This window comes from Peromyscus californicus, unplaced genomic scaffold (genome assembly GCF_007827085.1).
Source record: "Peromyscus californicus insignis strain IS unplaced genomic scaffold, ASM782708v3 Scaffold_18__1_contigs__length_77618521, whole genome shotgun sequence".
NCBI classification, from domain to species: Eukaryota; Metazoa; Chordata; class Mammalia; order Rodentia; family Cricetidae; genus Peromyscus; species Peromyscus californicus.
In genome coordinates, this window is record NW_026294480.1 from 17,950,482 (window position 1) to 17,966,879 (window position 16,398).

General features: G+C 39.7%; 1 protein-coding gene across 5 annotated transcripts in view; it reads right to left on the bottom strand.

Moving 5' to 3' along the window:
* The window catches only part of Cdh12 (cadherin 12), a 988,903-nt gene that overhangs the window by 279,646 nt on the left and 692,859 nt on the right, over window positions 1–16,398 (bottom strand). The gene's annotated exons all lie outside the window — the stretch shown is intronic.

The window sequence follows — 16,398 nt, forward strand, 5'->3', positions numbered from 1 at the left end:
ATGATTAAATAGAAAAGGAAGATCTCATAACAATGGAAATAACTGCTGTGGGATAATGCTTTTATACACTGGTTTAATGAAATGCTGATTAGCCAGTAGCCAGGCAGGAAGTATAGACAGGATAAGCAGACAAGGAGAATTCTGGGAAGAGCAAGGCTGAGTCAGGAGACACCAGGCCGCCATCCAGGGACCACCATGTAATGGCACACAGGTAAAGCCACAGAACATGTGGCAACACATAGATTAACAGTAATAGCCTGAGTTTAAGTGTAAAAGTTGTCAGTAGTAAGCTTGAGCTAATGGCCGAGCAGTTTCAATTAATATAAGACTCTGTGTGTTTACTTGGGTCTGAGCTGCTGTGGGACCACGGGGCCACAGGAACCAGTGGGCTACAAATGACCAATAGAAAGTCAAACATTAAGAGATTTTTTTTAACAAAGTACAGCAAAAACAATGCATGAGAATTTATTCAATATATGGTGTGCTAGAGGAGAAAGAAATGATGTCCTGTTAAATAAAAGGTCTGCTATGTGCTCAAGTGAAAGGAGCTTGAAACATTTTTCTCATAATAAGAATTTCAAAGGATAGGAAATGCTCAGTAAATAAAATGGCCACTGCTCAGGAAGGAGGACCTGTGTCTATATCACCAAAACCTTCAGAGAAGCTATTGTGGTATCTCTGTCCTGTAACCTCAGCATAAGAAAAAAGGGCAGGTACATCCCAGGGGCTCCCTGCACAGAAAATGTAAATGAAATTGGAAGTCCTAGGCTTTTTGCATGTGCATACATACAGCACACACACACACACACACACACACACACTGTATCAAAATAAAGGAAAATAAAGAAATATATTATGCATTTTAATATAATAACATTTGCCTAACTGCAATATATAAGCATTGGTATTAAGGAAGAGACAATCCTTTGCCTAGGCTAAGGCAGAAAGAAGAGGCAAATGAACAGAAAATTAAATAAAACAGACCAAATTATATCAACGTGAAAATACATACAACACATTCTGAAGACAAGAGGTAAAAATATAGCAGTAGTTCTGTGTTTCGTAACAAAATATTTGGCTTAGCCAGGGTAGTTTTGCATTATATGCTAATTATAATATATGGATATATATTAAGTAATATGTGTGTGTGTATGTGTATAGACAGAGAGAGATGATTTTGCCAGCCAGTTGGCTTTAACTCAGCCCCAAACTTACTCAATTATTAATCATTTCACACTGTCAAAAATGTTATTCAGGCGGACTTCCCTTTTGGAAAACTGGTGAGTACCCTTCCTTGCCCCAGACCCCATCCCTGGGCACCAGCCACTCCAGGGAAGACCTGCCCAACTTGGCCCCAGGTTCTGGCCACCCGGCAGGTTCCCTGCTAGCCCCACCGGGAAAGATCCCCTTCTCCAAGACCCCTGGCAGGCCCTGCAGTCTCCACGCCCTGCCCCCACGCCCATCCGCCTGAGCCCCAAGCCTCTTCCTGAGACTTAGAGGCCGGCCCCCAGCTCCCATCTTGCTCCGGACTTCCCTTTTGGAAAACTGGTGAGTGCCCTTCCTTGCCCCGGACCCCATCCCTGGGCACCAGCCACTCCAGGGAAGACCTGCCCAACTTGGCCCCAGGTTCTGGCCACCGGGCAGGTTCCCTGCTAGCCCCACCGGGAAGGATCCCCTTCTCCAAGACCCCTGGCAGGCCCTGCAGTCCCCACGCCCTGCCCCCACGCCCATCCGCCTGAGCCCCAAGCCTCTTCCTGAGACTTAGAGACGGCCCCCAGCTCCCATCTTGCTCTGGACTTCCCTTTTGGAAAACTGGTGAGTACCCTTCCTTGCCCCAGACCCCATCCCTGGGCACCAGCCACTCCAGGGAAGACCTGCCCAACTTGGCCCCAGGTTCTGGCCACCGGGCAGGTTCCCTGCTAGCCCCACCGGGAAGGATCCCCTCCTCCAAGACCCCTGGCAGACCCTGCAGTCTCCACGCCCTGCCCCCACTCCCATCCCCCTGAGCCCCAAGCCTCTTCCTGAGACTTAGAGGCTGGCCCCCAGCTCCCATCTTGCTCCGGACTTCCCTTTTGGAAAACTGGTGAGTGCCCTTCCTTGCCCGGGACCCCATCCCTGGGCACCAGCCACTCCAGGGAAGACCTGCCCAACTTGGCCCCAGGTTCTGGCCACCGGGCAGGTTCCCTGCTAGCCCCACCGCGAAGGATCCCCTTCTCCAAGACCCCTGGCAGGCCCTGCAGTCTCCACGCCCTGCCCCCACGCCCATCCGCCTGAGCCCCAAGCCTCTTCCTGAGACTTAGAGGCCGGCCCCCAGCTCCCATCTTGCTCCGGACTTCCCTTTTGGAACACTGGTCTGGCTGAACCAAGTGTGCGGATAAGGCCAGTAACGAAGCACAAGGAGATGGGCAGACGTCAAGGCAGAAACATATACAACAAAATGAATAGCAATACAGCATCACCAGGCCCTAGCCCTCCTCCAACACCTAGACCTGAACATCAGAAATTGGAAGAAGCAGAAGAAAACAGCCTTATGAATGACATCATAAAGAAGCTAGAGGCTTGTGTAGAGGAAAAGACAAAAAAATGTGAAGAACGCTGTAAACAACTAGAGGAAAGGGCAAACAAATTAGAAGAAATCAATAAAGTCCTGGAAGAAAACAATAAAATACTGAGAGAAATTCAAGAAAAATCAATGAAACAAATGAAGGAAACAGTCCAAGACCTGAAAAGGGAAATAGAAAAAATGAAGAAGACACAAACAGAGGGAATGCTGGAAATAGAAAATCTGAGAAAACGATTGGGAACTTCAGATGCAAGTATAATCAACAGAATGCAAGAGATGGAAGAGAGGATCTCTAGCGTTGAAGATACAGTAGAAGAAATACATTCATCAGTCAAAGAAAACACTAAAGCCAACAAAGTCATGAACCAAAATGTCCAAGAAATTTGGGACACCATGAAAAGACCAAACCTAAGAATAATAGGGGTCGAAGAAGGAGAAGAATACCAACTCAAGGGCACAGAAAATATATTCAACAAAATCATAGAAGAAAACTTTCCCAACTTAAAGAAGGAAATGCCTATGAAGATACAAGAAGCTTATAGAACACCAAACAGACTAGACCCCCAAAAAAAGTCCCCTCGCCACATAATAGTTAAACAACTAAACGTACAGAATAAAGAAAGAATATTAAGAGCAGCAAAGGAAAAAGGCCAAGTGACATATAAAGGCAAACCCATCAGAATAACACCTGATTTCTCAATGGAGACTTTGAAAGCCAGAAGAACCTGGACAGATGTAATGCAGACACTAAGAGACCATGGATGTCAGCCTAGACTAATATACCCAGCAAAACTTTCAATCACCATAGATGGAGTGAACAAGACATTCCATGACAAAGCCAGATTTAAACAATACTTATCCACAAACCCAGCCCTACAGAAAGCACTAGAAGGAAAATTCCAACCTAAGGAAGTCAGATACACCCTCGAAAACACAGGCAACAGATAAAGCCACAGCAGTAAACCCCAACGTATAGAAGTACCCACACATCACCACCAAAAAATAACAGGAATGAACAATCACTGGTCATTAATTTCCCTCAATATCAATGGACTTAATTCACCTATAAAAAGACATAGGCTTACAGAATGGATACGAAAGCAGGACCCATCTTTCTGCTGCATACAAGAAACACATCTCAAATTCAAAGATAGACACTACCTAAAAATAAAAGGCTGGGAAAAGACTTTCCAATCAAACGGTCTTAAGAAACAAGCGGGTGTAGCCATCCTGATATCCAGCAAAATAGACTTCAAACTAAAATCAATCAAAAGAGATCAAGAAGGGCATTACATACTCATCACAGGAAAGATCCACCAAGATGAAGTCTCAATTCTGAATATTTATGCCCCAAACACAAGGGCACCCACATATGTAAAAGAAACATTACTAAAGCTTAAATCACATATAAAACCCCACACATTAATAGTGGGAGACCTCAACACCCCACTTTCACCACTGGACAGATCTCCCAAATTGAAACTTAACAGAGAAATAAAGGACTTAACTGATGTCATGACTCAAATGGACTTAATCGATATCTACAGAACATTCCATCCTAACAAAAAAGAATATACCTTCTTCTCAGCACCCCATGGAACCTTCTCTAAAATTGACCACATACTTGGCCACAAAACAAATCTAAACAGATACAAAACAATTGGAATAACCTCCTGTGTTCTATCAGACCACCATGGTCTAAAGTTGGATTTCAACAACAACAAAAACTACAGAAAACCTGCAATCTCATGGAAACTGAATAATACCCAACTGAATCACCAATGGGTTAAGGAAGAAATAAAGAAAGAAATTAAAGACTTCCTAGAGATCAATGAAAATGAAGACACCACATATCCAAATTTATGGGACACTATGAAAGCAGTACTAAGAGGGAAATTCATAGCACTAAATGCCCACATAAATAAATTGGAGAAATCTCACACTAGAGACTTAACAGCATACCTGAAAGCTCTAGAACAAGAAGAAGCACAGTCTCCCAGGAAAAATAGACGCCAGGAAATTATCAAAGTGAGAGCTGAAATCAATAAAATAGAAACAAAGAGAACAATACAAAAAATTAATGAAACAAAGAGTTGGTTCTTTGAGAAAATCAACAAGATAGACAAGCCCTTATCCAAACTAACCAAAAGACAGAGAGAGAGCATCCAAATCAACAAAATCAGAAATGAAAAGGGGGACATAACAACAGACATTGAGGAAATCCAGAGAATCATCAGGTCATACTTCAAAAACCTCTATTCGACAAAACTGGAAAACCTAAAAGAAATGGATAACTTTCTGGATAGGTACCACATACCTAAGTTAAATCAAGACCAGATAAACTATTTAAATAGTCCAATAACCCCTAACGAAATAGAAACAGTCATTAAAAGTCTCCCAACCAAAAAAAGCCCAGGACCAGATGGTTTCAGCGCAGAATTCTACCAGATCTTCAAAGAAGAGTTAATACCAATACTCTCTAAATTGTTCCACACAATAGAAACAGAAGGAACATTACCAAACTCCTTCTACGAGGCTACAATTACCCTAATTCCTAAACCAAACAAGGATACAACAAAGAAAGAGAACTACAGACCGATCTCCCTCATGAACATTGATGCAAAAATACTCAATAAAATACTGGCAAACAGACTCCAAGAACACATCAAAACAATTATCCACCATGATCAAGTAGGATTCATTCCAGGGATGCAAGGGTGGTTCAACATACGAAAGTCCGTCAATATAATATACCATATAAACAAACTCAAAGAAAAAAACCATATGATCATCTCACTGGATGCAGAAAAGGCATTTGACAAAATCCAACACCCCTTCATGATAAAGGTATTAGAGCGATCAGGAATACAGGGAACATACCTAAACATAATAAAGGCAATTTACAGCAAGCCAACAGCCAACATCAAATTAAATGGAGAGAAACTCAAAGCAATTCCACTAAAATCAGGAACGAGGCAAGGCTGTCCACTCTCCCCATACTTATTCAATATAGTACTTGAAGTTCTAGCCAGAGCAATAAGACAACATAAGGAGATTAAGGGGATACAAATTGGAAAGGAAGAAGTCAAGCTTTCCCTATTTGCAGATGACATGATAGTATACTTGAGTGACCCCAAAGATTCCACCAAGGAACTGATACAGCTTATAAACACCTTCAGCAACATAGCAGGATACAAGATCAACTCAAAAAAATCAGTAGCCCTCCTATATACAATGGACAAAGAAGTGGAGAAGGAAATCAGAGATACATCACCCTTTACTATAGCCACAAATGACATAAAATACCTTGGGGTAACACTAACCAAGCAAGTGAAGGACCTATATGACAAGAACTTTAAGTCCCTGAAAAAAGAAATTGAAGAAGATGTCAGAAAATGGAAAGATCTCCCATGCTCGTGGATAGGCAGGACTAACATAGTAAAAATGGCAATCTTACCAAAAGCAATCTACAGATTCAATGCAATCCCCATCAAAATACCAACACAATTCTTCACAGACCTGGAAAGAATAATACTCAAATTCATATGGAAAAACAAAAAACCCAGGATAGCCAAAGGAATCCTGTACAATAACACAACTTCTGGAGGCATCACGATCCCTGACTTCAAGCTCTACTATAGAGCTACAGTAATAAAAACAGCTTGGTACTGGCATAGAAACCGACATTTGGACCAATGGAATCGAATTGAAGACCCTGACATTAATCCGCACACCTATGAACATATAATTTTTGACAAAGAAGCCAAAAGTGCACAATGGAAAAAAGAAAGCATCTTCAACAAATGGTGCTGGCAAAACTGGATATCAACATGTAGAAGGCTGCAAATAGATCCATATCTATCACCGTGCACAAAACTTAAGTCCAAGTGGATCAAGGACCTCAACATAAATCCAGCTACTCTGAACCTGCTAGAAGAGAAACTAGGAAGTAGTCTTGAACGCATTGGCATTGGAGACTACTTCCTAAATAGAACACCAGTAGCACAGACTCTGAGAGAAACAATCAATCAATGGGACCTCTTGAAACTGAGAAGCTTTTGTAGAGCAAAGGATACGGTCAACAAGGCAAAGCGACAGCCTACAGAATGGGAAAAGATCTTCACCAACCCCACATCTGACAGAGGACTGATATCCAGAATATATAAGGAACTCAAGATATTAGACATCAAAATGCCCAACAGTCCAATTAAGAAATGGGCTATAGAACTAAACAGAGAATTCTCAACAGAGGAAACTCAAATGGCCGAAAGACATTTAAGGAATTGCTCATCATCCCTAATCATCAGGGAAATGCAAATCAAAACAACTCTGAGATACCACCTTACGCCTGTCAGAATGGCTAAGATCAAAAACACTGAAGACACCTTATGCTGGAGAGGATGTGGAGCTAGGGGAACTCTCCTCCACTGCTGGTGGGAATGCAAGCTTGTACAACCACTTTGGAAATCAATATGGCGCTTTCTTAGAAAATTGGGAATCCATCTCCCCCAAGATCCAGCTATACCACTCTTGGGCATATACCCAAGAAATGCTCAACCACACCATAAGAGCACTTGTTCAGCTATGTTCATATCAGCATTGTTTGTAATAGCCAGAACATGGAAACAACCCAGATGCCCTTCAACTGAAGAATGGATAAACAAAATGTGGTACATATACACAATGGAATACTACTCAGCAGAAAAAAACAATGGCATCATGAGGTTTGCAGACAAATGGATGGATCTAGAAAAAATCATCCTGAGTGAGGTAACCCAGACTCAGAAAGACAAACATGGTATGTACTCACTCATAGCAGGATACTAGATGTGGAACAAGGATGACTTGTCTGCTACTCACATCACCAGGGAGGCTACCTGGAAAACGGGACCCCAAGAAAGACACAGGGATCACCCAATGACAGAGAAATGGAATGAGATCTACATGAACAGCCTGGACATGAGTGGGGGTAGTGAAAGGTGAGGGTCGAGGGAAAGAGAGCTTGGGGGAGCGGGAGATCCCAGCTGGATCAACAACAGAGAGGGAGAACAAGGAATAGGAGACCATGGTAAATGAAGACCACATGAGAATAGGAAGAAGCAAAGTGCTAGAGAGACCCACAGAAATCCACAAAGATACCCCCACAACAGACTGCCGGCAATGGTTGAGAGACAGCCCGAACTGACCTATTCTGGTGATGGGCTGGCCAAACACCCTAATTGTTGTGCTAGAAACCTCATCCAACTACTGAGGGATCTGGATGCAGAGATCCATGACTAGGCCCTGGGTGGATCTCTGGGAGTCCAATCAACGAGAATGAGGAGGGTTTATATGAGCGAGAATTGTTGAGACCAAGGTTGGATAAAGCACAGGGACAAATAGCCAAATGAATGGAAACACATGAACTATGAACCAGTGGCTGAGGGGTCCACACTGGATCAGACCCTCCGAATGGGTGAGACAGTTGATTGGCTTGATCTGTTTGGGAGGCATCCAGGCAGTGGGACCAGATCTTGTGCTCATTGCATGAGTTGGCTGTTTGAAACCTGGGGCCTATGCAGGATTGTTTGGCTTGGCCTGGGAGGAGGGGACTAGACCTACCTGGACTGAGTCTACCAGGTTGACCTCAGTCTGTGGGGAAGGCTTTGCCCTGGAGGAGATGGGAATGGGGGGGGGGGCATTGGGGGGAAGGTGAGGGGGACGGGAGGGGGGAGAACAAGGGAATCCGTGACCGATATGTAGAACTGAATTGTATTGCAAAATAAATTAAAATAAATTAAAAAAAAATGTTATTCAGAAATGCTCTAAACATTTGATGTGGGAGTATATTACCATAAATGAGATAAGACATGAGGTAGGCAGTGGATAAGAGATCTCCTCTGAGTCTATTCTTTATCAGCACTTCTGTCAGCAGAAATTGAGGCAGGATATATCATTTTTCTGTAATTTCTTTATGATTCTGACTTTTTGGTCTGACAAATTCAAAATTATTTTATAACCTCTTTCAATTCTAGACAACATAATATTTATATAGTGCTAACTTATACTTACATTATCCAATCCAATATGGCAACCAGTGGCAATAATTAGGCTATTTGTTTGAAATTTAGGAAGCAGTTATCAAAATGTGAACCCATTTTAGCTTATATAGTTTTAATTACTTTGTACAAGAAATAGGATGTGTAGTAAGACTACAAAATTGTATGTTTATTACATGTTAATATTATGTGACCATTATGTAGATAAATATATCTTTTGGTTACTTTTGCTATTTTGGTAAGTTTGATTACTAGAATATTAAAATTGTTTACACAGCTAACACTTATGGCTTATGTAATTTTCTGTTGGATTGTACTACTTAAAAAAGGTTAATCAGAAAATGTGACTTCTACATAATGATTTTATTCTTAACATCCAAAGTCAAATATCTAGCATGACCTACATCATATCTATGGTCACATCTGTTAGAAGCTCAGAGAACATTTACTTCTAGTTTTTATTTGCTTGCCAATCCTAAAAGGCATATTTCTCTCACACATTTTCAAATTGAATTTACCAAGCTGAAAAGTATTTCATAGATCTGCATTTTTTCCTTTCAAAGCAGAAGAGGAATGGTAAATATTGTCATATGTTTCAAATGAGCTAGAGCCAAAGAAAAGATCAGAGTGGAGCACAGTGCTGTTCACTTTAGGTCCAACTCTCTCTTGTTCCTTTCAGCCTCTATCAGATGCACCTGTCATCATAATTTGCTTTGTTCTTTTCAATTTTTTGCAGCCTCCCCTTTCTCTTTCCCTCAGTATGATTGTACCTAGTTATATCCATCAGATTATCTTATCTTTTCATTTTAAAGTAGAACGCTATATAATCTCACCTCTAAATGAGGGATTATGACTAGTGATGGGAAGAAGAGTCAGTTTTCATCAGAAAGACAGCCACTGGGAGGCTACTCATGCTCCACCTGGTGGATCTTAGGCAGCACAAAGTAGACTCAGTGCCAAGAGAGGGGGGGAGGGAGGGAGGGAGGGAGGGAGGGAGAGAGAGAGAGAGAGAGAGAGAGAGAGAGAGAGAGAGAGAGAGAGAGAGAGAGAGAGAGAGAGAAATTAGAGGGGGAAGTGTAGGAGTGATTTGTGGAGGAATTGGAATTGAGGGGAAGGAATGGGAAAGGATTTGATGAAAACACATTCTATGCATGATGAAATTCTCAAATTAAAAAAAAATAGATGGTTGTGTTTGTCAGAATACTTACTAGCTGATTTGCTTTTTAGATGATCCTTGCTAGTGATAATGTATAGGTTGACAGACCAACACACAATCTTACATCTTTCAGTGAATCTACTACTTGACTATAACTTTTTTCAGAATGCAGCGCTTACCTCATATCACATTACAGTTCACAATTATGAAGTTAACAGCCTATATGGACCACCATGACCTTGAATTCAAACACTTTAGTTGTGTTTGAATTCTATCTATCTACTACTATCAAAGGAACATTCATATGATTAACTCTGCTCAATCTTTGGGGCATACTATTTGAAGAAGAGAAGCTCTGAAGTAGAAGTTATATCTGTTTTCTCAATTTTCTTCTCCAAAATCTCCAGCATTCTAATAGTGATCCTGTGTAGATGCCTTGGCTAAGGAAGAAATATTTGAAAAAAAAAAAGACACCTATTTCCTTCTCTATGTGAAAAGTAGTATGTTTATCCTCCAGATCTTGAAGAGACTTCCATGTGGCCCACACATAATTCCCATGCATGGTAGGTGGAGGCAGGGCGATCAGGAGTTCAACATCATTCTTAATTGCTTGGTGGGTTCAAGCCCAAAGTAGGCTACATGAACACCTTTCACAAAACAAAGAAGTACTTAAAAACATCCACTTTATTTCCACCAAAGGACTGAAATCTAAAGTTTTAACAAACTCTCCAGTCCCTACATGATTGTGGATGTTATATACTACAAACTCTCTCTCTTCTTCAAAGTTCCTGTCGTCATCATTTAAACCACATTTCCTCAGCCCAGAATGAACTGTGAATAAAAACTGAATATAAACTGTGTCTGTATCTATCATTTGTCTCTCAGCTTCTAATTCTTCTCTCTAATTCCGAAAATTAAAAGATGGTCATGGGCGCTATGGGGATAACGTCAGACATCTCATGCATTTGGCTAGAATATAATTAAGCTTATTTTTCATTGTCTTTGGGAGTATATGGAAACTGAGGTCATGAGATTATAGGACTTAGTGTCCAGATACAATATTACTGGTTCTGGTAAGTGTCCACTAAGTTTGGATAAATTACTTATTGAGAGATTATTGCTAACCTTTGAAAATATACTGTTCTACACAGTGCTTCTTATTCAATGTCTGCAAATAGTTGGTAATACACACACTTCATGGAAGAAATGGTGTAATACAGAGTTAAAACTGTACCCCGGATCAAAGAGAGGACCATAAGCAGGATTTATGGAGGAAGAGGAACCCTAGGTTTCACACCCTTAAATGTATTGCTTAATTGATAATTAATGAGAATGCTGTTTAAATAACGAAGAGCTTAAACTCCTAGCAAAACAGACAGTATTTGCTTAAAAGCCTAACCAAATTATTTCCACAGAATGGAACAGGCATTTCAGCATTGCACACCTTAAGTTTTCCTGGGCTCTCTTTGCTTTTCTATGAAACCGAGACATTCCAGCCATCAGATTAATATACACACTTTGAAGGAAAGAGATCTTGTGTTCCCACCTTTCACCCTTGGGATGTGAGGAGTATGCTTAATTCTAGGAAGTAGCAGAAAAATAATCACTATTTGACAGTAGTGGCGCACTCCCATGATTGGAAAATGGCTGCCAATTCTCAAAGGTCTCCTAACAGCTCAGCTAATCAGCCCAGCAAGGCGTCAAAGGAGTGCTAAGCCAGGGAGTAAGTGTGGCACAGAGAAAGGAAGGTCACTTCCAGCTGTGCCTGGCTTCTTGGCAGCTCACCTGAAATGGGAATGCAGTTCTGGGGTCAGAGATGTGAGTTCACAGGCTGCCTGATCTCCCTGACAGCTGAAGAACTTAAGGATGACCTCCAGATGTGGAATCATTAAAAATAAATAAATGGGTTAATTAAATAATTAATAGAAAGACATGCTTGGGAGGAAGACACTTTTGTGTTAGGCCTTAAAAGAAATCATGCCACTGCTTCGTGCTAGGTAACTGTCAAGTGGCGTTTGCATTCTAGAAATATAGTACACAAGTTTCTTCTATCTGAAGAGCTGTTAACAGTTATATGCAGTTGTTTTAAATTTTCATTCAGTTAGAATGTATGTACAAGTGTATTCTGAGCTGATCTTGCTGCCTTATGATCGTAATCTCCATCTGAATTTTTTGTTTGCACAGCTTCAGGTGGCAGATGAACCAATCTTTTCAGCGTATGATGACAGTCCCAGCAGATTGCAGTCTCTGGTCACATATGTCTAACATGGGGCTTTTAAAACACTATATCACAGCAAAGAATGCAAGGGTATGGAGGGAGTCTGTTTTTGTCTTTTGGGGGGTTGTTTATCTTTGTTTTGTTTTGTTTTTAGAAGAATTGGAAACAACTTCTGGCTGTATAAAACATAACCTAACATAAGGCAAAGCTATCACACCATTAACATGAGTATACTTGCCCCATGACCAAAGGTATTGTGATAAAAGTAATAGTAGGCCTATTCTGAACTGTCAAGAGTCTTATGGAACCTTAAAGGAGACATAATTTTTATAAAGGTTTTTGCCAAAGGTATGCTTTATCCCACGTGCCATATCTCACATGAACTCTTTAAAAATGTATGCTTGTCTATTATTCTTAATCCTGTGTAGAGCCAGAATGGCTTTAAGATTCTGCAGTCTGGTGTGATCTAGGGAGGCAAACATCGCTTTTAGCAGAAGCAGGAGTTGAAAAGCAGACATCATATATCAGAACTGTGGAGGCAGTGTAAGAAACACACACTGACAAAAACACTTTCTCTAACTGTGTCTCCAGAGCCCAGAGAGACACCAACATTGCACTTTCTTGATAAAGGACTGACTTCCTATAAATTACACTGGAAAATACTTCCCCCTTAAGGTAGAATTTGTTAAGATAGGTTTGAACCTCAATTCTAGATTATTTGTAGCACTTTAATACTGTTCATCATTAGGCAATTATTCAAAGATGAAGAATACAAATATTACTGATTTGTGGTCTATGTTAAATAAGTATTCTTGGAAGTATTTTTCAGAAACTTAAAATTACAAATAAGGAATAATTTTCTTTACCTCTTCTTGGGGTAAATGCCTTCTTAATTTATAGTAGCGACTGGAAGTGGAATTTATTAAAAATAACAGAAATGGAGCTATAATTTTCCCCTTGTCAAAACCTGGCAAGAAAACTGTTACAATCCTGAAATTATTAAGATGTCAACCATAAAATTAGTTTCCTTTCATGATATTTTCCCTTAAAATAAAATATAAAAATGTGATTTAATGTTGTAAATTGTGTCCTCTGGATCCTCTTTTATTTAGATATAAATAGGAACAACAGACTCCTGAGGATTCTAGGAAAATCAAATAATTCAAGAGTGTAACTGATAGAAAATATTGTTTGAGGAATTTAACTTGTATATTTATGGAAAGTTTTCTCTACATTTTTCACATTAAATTTTCACTTGGGTTAAATTAAAGATCTAAGAATACACAGAACTCTATTGGGCTAGGTTCAACCCACACTAGAGGGAAACTCTGCAAGATGTTTGTGGTACCCAAACCGTAACTCTTCTGTTTTAAGAACAGAAGTGGATAGTGGATGTAGTTAACTTTTACTTCAGTTTGATAGGACTAAATTGTGTAGAAGAGTATTAAATCATACCTGTTGGAGTTCCCTGGCCTGTACCCAGAGAAAGTTGCTACAGGCTAGAATAAAAGATGATGCAAGGAAGAAGCTTGCTTGGGCAGACAGCCCTCGTTCTGTATCACAAGCTTTATGAAGGGAACTTTTCTGCTCCCACATGCCATAAGGGACTGGAACATTTAAACCTGCGAGTGAATTACAGTTCCTTCAACTGGAATTATATTTTTTTCTTCAATGACTTTATCATGACTCCTCTACTTGTTCTCTTTTCTAGGAGCAAGGGGCATCAAGATCATGATAGGGAAACTTACAGAGACAGCCAAACCAAACTAGTGGGGGAACTCATAAACTGTGGACCAATAGCTGTGGAGCCTCCATGGGACTGGACTAGGCTCTCTGCATAGGCCAGACAGTTGTTTAGCTTGATTTGCTACCTGGGATCAGGGTCCATCCCTGATGCATGAGCAGGTTTATGGAGTCCAGTGCCTATGTTGGGACACTTTACATAGCCCTGGTGTAGGGGGAGGGGCTTGAACCTGCCTCAACTGAATGTTCCAGGTTCTGCTGACTCCCCCTGAGAGGCTTTGCCTTGGAGGAGGTGGGAATGGAGGATGGGTTGGGGAGGAATGCTGGGGGCTGGAGGAAGGAGGAAAGGGGAATCTGTGGTTAGTATGTAAAATGAATAGAAAATGTCTTAATAATAAAAAAAAAAAGAAAAAAATTGTGCAGCCACCATCTAGCGGCTTCATACCTATCTGAAAAATCTGAACTTGAATGAGAGTTAAAAAGTTACTGAAAACAAAACACAATTTGTAGTCCAAGTTACGTTTGTAGGTGAGTCATTCCTATGTGACAGAGAAAAAATTTCTTCCATCTATATTCTAAGAAATAGGTATAAAATCACCTGTTTTTTTTTTTGTTGTTGTTTTCTTTTTTCCCTAGAGGAATGAATTTCTTGGCATGTTAGCCCACATAGAGCACTTCTAGCCAACAATATAGAACGATTTAACCCCTGTTTAAAATAAAAAAGTAAAAAAGCAAACAACAACTGTGAGTCAAAGTGAATGTTTCCGCTTATTTTATTCAGGTACCTACCACATCAGTGGACGCCGACTGACACAGACAGTAAGTCAACATCTGTTGCTTCTTATAAATAAAACTAAGATGTTTGCACACACTGATGATGTCGTGACTGTAAGTCATGAAGGCTACTGCTCCTAGCTTCCATCCACAGTTGTTCAGGAAGCAAAACAATGCCAAGTGCCTGAGGTTCTACTGAAATGAAAATCACTGCTACTGTCTTTTCTTATGAACAAGAAAGAGAACATATTGAGGAAAATGTGAAATTCAGCATCAAGCATATTACCACTTCTCAGGAACCAAAAGATAAATAAATAAATAAGTTATGAGAATAAAATTAAGTCACATCATCATTGCATTATTTGATCATCTTTAAGAGACTATAATATTATACATCAATATCTATCCATTATAAGATTTATGGACCACTAATGCTAATATTCAAGAAAAATTGATTTTGAACAAATTTCATTTAGCAAGTAATTACTTAAATGTTGAAGACTTTTCTTGAGTGTGAATGGACAGATGACATTTTAGAAGCATTTTAAGAACTTACTGATGAATGGGTGAGAGTTCATCTAAACCGATCAACCAACCCAGAAAAACAAAGAATCAGTCTATATTCTGTCTGACACTATGTAGAAGAAGTAATGTGGAGAGAACAGGAAGTAAAGAATTTGAATCATAATAGACATGTTTTATAATACATACAAACTTTAGTATAGGTAATTATTGACTAATTCATCGTCTCAAAGGCACAGAATCTACATATGGAACACTGCCTGGGTGAGGTAATGTATGTCTAAAAGAATTTAGGATTTGAAGTTGAACTCAAACTCTGCATCAGGAAAATAAAGAACATGGTCCAGCAGGAAAATTTGACACATTATGTTAAGAAGTCAGATAACAGGCACTAAGAGACCTGCTAGGAACTATAGATGTATAAGCTTAGATTAAAGTACAGTTATAGCAACATGATCAAGACTGTAAGTAAGGTCTACATGTAAGAAGGGACTTTTCAGCAAGTCCTCATTTAAATTGTTTCAGGCTATAGGTAGCTCTTACAGGGCTATGAGCTTACCTTAATAAATGACATAAATATCTCTACTAACAGTTTTGAGATACAAAACTATTACTGAGATTTCTAGAAATCAAGAAATACTTTTGTCTCTTTAAATAATATATTTCTTAATCAGTTCTTGAAAGAAATCACCTGAATATCAAACTCTAAGTGCAGAGTATTCTTTCATATGATTTATTGGAAGGATGGTGAAAGATATATTCAGGACTAGATGTAGACATCAGATGATAATTTGCGAGTATTAAACAGTGGCAGAAGAGGAAGAAAAGTTTTTAAAGAGGAGAAATCCCTGAGTAATCACCGAATATTCCCTCTTTAATGATGCCAGACAGTTTGGAGATCAAACAAGACTCACAACACCCTTTTTCTTACAATTTGAATTTTCTCTAGAGTGAACTCTTGATGTGCCAAATTTAACTTTAAATGTCAATCCCAGAAGTGATTATATTAGCCTCTACTCAGTTTTACTGGCATCCTGTCACTGACTTCTCTGTGCCTTGCCATTGAGAACTTATTACAATTTTACACAAAATATGCGTATTCAAATAGTAAGCTATATATTACTTTAAAATATCTGCATGATATTGTCCTTTGTTTTTCATATTCTACAGGGTAAGGAGAAATTATAAATGATTCCTTATGTTGTGAGATGCTTATAACTTCTTCCCTGATTAAGAGATAAAAGTTATTACTGTTAATGTAGGTTTATTAGAAAAGAAGCCAGTTTAACATATTCTTGCTGTCTCTCTTCTCACCTCCCTCCCTTCACACACACACACACACACACACACACACACACACACACACACACACACAGAGGGTGGT